The sequence below is a fragment of the Mytilus galloprovincialis genome, chromosome 8 (assembly GCF_965363235.1).
Source record: "Mytilus galloprovincialis chromosome 8, xbMytGall1.hap1.1, whole genome shotgun sequence".
Taxonomy (NCBI): domain Eukaryota; kingdom Metazoa; phylum Mollusca; class Bivalvia; order Mytilida; family Mytilidae; genus Mytilus; species Mytilus galloprovincialis.
Genome location: NC_134845.1, coordinates 76373505 through 76377415, shown reverse-complemented (window position 1 = coordinate 76377415; position 3911 = coordinate 76373505).

Genomic DNA, 3911 nt, shown 5'->3' with positions numbered 1-3911 from the left:
TTATCTGCAAAAAAAAATGGAGACAGACGTCTGCAACATGTTTTGCTTCTTTAAATCAACATATTTTACACTTTACATCTAATTCTAAAATAAATCTGTATACATGCTTCATAATGGCTGGTCAGTTTTATAACAATGATAAGCCTTTACTATGTCAATGTATGTTCGGAGGACATGAAAGTCATAACAAACTTGAGAGAACATGTGAAAGTTTTGATGATGACCATGATGAACAAGATGCTGTTTGTACAGAATGTGACTTGCTCCCGTCACTTCATGAAATTTACAAATAGGTTCAAGCCATTGTTCGGTGTACTTGGAAACAATGAAAAAAGAAAAAGAAGGAAACTAAGTGAAGTTCCGTTTTGATCAACACCTGTGACCTGAACCGTCTAATGCTAAACATCGTATGTCTATCTTTTGCTATCGTATATAATTTCGGCACCGTCGTATAGACTTCGTTATTCATCGGCATATTGTTATAAATGATGCACAATTTATGCCAAATATGACTTAGCTATATCGGAGAAGTCTAATCCTAGATGTATGAGTTACAACAAAGATGGTTTTAAATGGGGGCAAATACTTACTGCTGATTGAAATACCAAATAGCATTCCTATTATATGGGGACAAAGTCCCCAATAACAGTAGAAAAATCAAAAAAAAAAAAAAAAAAAAAAAAATCGGGTAAATTTTCCCGAAATTTTCATTGTACTAATGAACTCAAAATCGTTCAATTTTTTTATGTCAAGTTTTGAATTCCCGCATCTGCGCAGACATCTACAATGTACTTCCTTTTTCCGGTCTTGTTTGTATGAAACTTCAGTCTAGTATAAAATAGGAAGGAACGCAATACCAATTTCATTTTTAATAATTCCTTGATGTGAAAAAACGTTACCTGATGACGTTTCTTTGTTTACATTGCATATGACGTCATAACTGTAATAACGTCACAACTAAAATCCCTAACAAGAACCAAAATCGGAAACGTTATGGTATTTCCGTTTCTTTTTCTTAACAAATATATAAATGTAAGTTACAAAAAAATAATTCATACAGACTTTGTCCCCATTTACAGGTAATGCCTGCCTCATATTAAATATCAATCACTTTGGTGTATCTGTAATTTATAATAAACACGTATGCGTGATAGATACAGATAAATGACAGTTTGTACACCAAATTAATATTTGTGACTATTTTCGAGGACTCGTTCATTTCAAAAACAATCTAATAGTAAACTGTAGACAAAATGCTTAATATATATTGATGATTCTGGTAAAAAAGTGAAACAGACTAATACTATGAAAAGCGATATCATACTTCTATTTGAATAATAAGGAATATTTACTATGTTAAATCAGGAACTAAACACATTCATGTTTACACTCTTACAAATTATAAACGGTCTTAATACTATCTCAAAGGTCTAAGTTATCCAACGGGATTAACAACCGACAAAGATGATAATCTATTGGTTACATGCCATGGCAATAACACAATGTTGTACAGCAGTCAATAAACTCCATAGCAAGAGTAATTTTGGATAGCACAGATGGCATTGACCGCCCCGTGAGTATAGACTACGATCACCAAAACGATGAACTTCTGGTAGTTAATAACGATGCACATTCAATATTCGTATTCTATAAAAAGTAGAAACATGCTAGATGTGATGGATAAGTTAATTGTTTGTTTAGTAAACTGCATGACTACCCGTGTGCTACTGCCTTATAGAGCATGAATATACTTCTGTTCTCATTGCAGGTAGTGATAACAATAGTGATGAAATATCATACGTTAATTCATTACATAAAATTGAACGACTGCAATGATTAGTTTATTTTCATATTCATGAATCAGTTTAATTCCTCTGTTATAAAATATCCCTCAGCAGCACACACCCGACCATATAAGCCCTGATTTTGTGCATTCTACTTTTGACAAGGAAAAAAAATCATATTCAAATGAAAAAAAAAATCCTCAATTTTGAAATAAATTATACTCAAATAATAATATTTCAGCTTTTCAAACTGATTTCACACAAGAAAAAAGAGACGGAAAATATCAAGGGGACGTTAAAAAATCATAAGCCGACGAAAAACGGACAACTCCAAGGCAAATCACGAAAGACTAAAAAAAAACGTGATGAAAAAACACGAACCCCTAAAAAGTTAAACTTGTTTTACAAAATGTCTACCTATTATTAAACATCATATATATGTGAACAATGAGAAACAAATGCTAGTGTTTCCTGGCTATTTTCAAAAAAAAATATTTCCCCCATCTATTTACTTTTAAATTCAGTATTAATAGCATCGTTCTGGTTATTTGAAGTGTGTGGTCCGTTCTTTTTAGAATACCATGTACCATATACGTAGGTAAGCTGTTTGGAAAAAGCCTCCCTTCAACACCATGTTCACCAATTGTCATAAAGATTGTTTCAGATGTATTCTAATATGAAAGTTGTTCGTAGTTAAATTATTTTTTTGTGGATTTGATTTATTGTTTTTACTGTTTTTGATGATTTATTTTGTATGTTCTCGTTTCTCTCTTATCGAATACAGTGATGTTTAATGGGTAATGGAAAATAACTCTCTGTAAGATGGTGTGTCTGAAGCACTTTTATGGGTTTACCTTCATCAGTAACGTTGGAAATAACACTATACAGCCGAGGATGCCAAGACGTATGCTTTTAAAAGTAAACGAAATACGAATCTTAAAACTCATTTATCACCAAACCTGGTACCTTTGATAACTATTACCACTAAAAGGCATACAAAAAGTAAATTCACAAACATACTGAAGTCTGAGGAAAACTCAAAACGGAAAGTCCCAAATTAAATGGCAAAATCCAAAGCTCAAACAAATTAAACGAATGCATAACAAATGTCATATTCCCGATTCGGCACAGGCACTCTATCATATATACAAAATACAACCACTAAGACTATTCAACACGTCTGTCAACACGTCTGTACTATAAGTAATACATGAACAAAGACACATACAAATCAAATTAACAGGCGACAAAATGTAGTTGCTACATTTTAAAGACTTGAAGAGGCAAAAGTATTGTGGTGGCTTGTGAATTAATACATAAGAATCGGTGTATCGGTCTAGAAAAAAAGAAGAAAATGAAGAAGAAGAAATCATAGGCGCATTACGGCATGTTTATTCCTTATTTATACTTCATGACATATGATCTCTACGCGCACTTTTAAAAGAATAAAAGCACAGGAACAACCTTTTATTACTGTTTTCCTAATATCCCTCTAGACCTCTAACCTGAAACAGAGGACCCCGTATCTTTGCAAGCTTAAGGCGCCCATTAAAACCGGTGCGAGCTACAATGTCTGCTTGATGTTGTTTAGGTTTTGACATGTAAAATTTAAAACAAAATGAACAATATATGGAAGCAAAATACTTTCTCTGACTATGAGGTAGGTTTTTCTGATTGGCCTCTAGTCAAATGTCCAGGTTACTAAGGGTATCGAGATTAATCCCGAAAAATAAAATTCATGTAGTATGATAGGATATCTATATCTACTCCCTGGTTAAAAGAAAACACAAATAGAATCAAAACATTTCGTCGAAATCATGTTTTTGTCATTTGAAATAATAATCAATGGCCTTATGATAAGTTTTAGAAATACATTTAGCTGTAAACAAATAAAGTCGAAAAATAATGTTGGGCATTCATAACTCATAAAGTGGCAAATCAATGGCAAAAAACTGAAGACGATAATAAACAAGTCGACAAAACAATATGAGGAAAAAATTAAGAGTAAGGAACACGAACATCACCAAAAAACTTTGTGTGGGGATCCTAAAAGCTTTTGAAGGGTGCAGAGCCCTACTGAATAAGTAAACCACGACATGTTCGTAGTCGTGAGTACACATGCTGTGT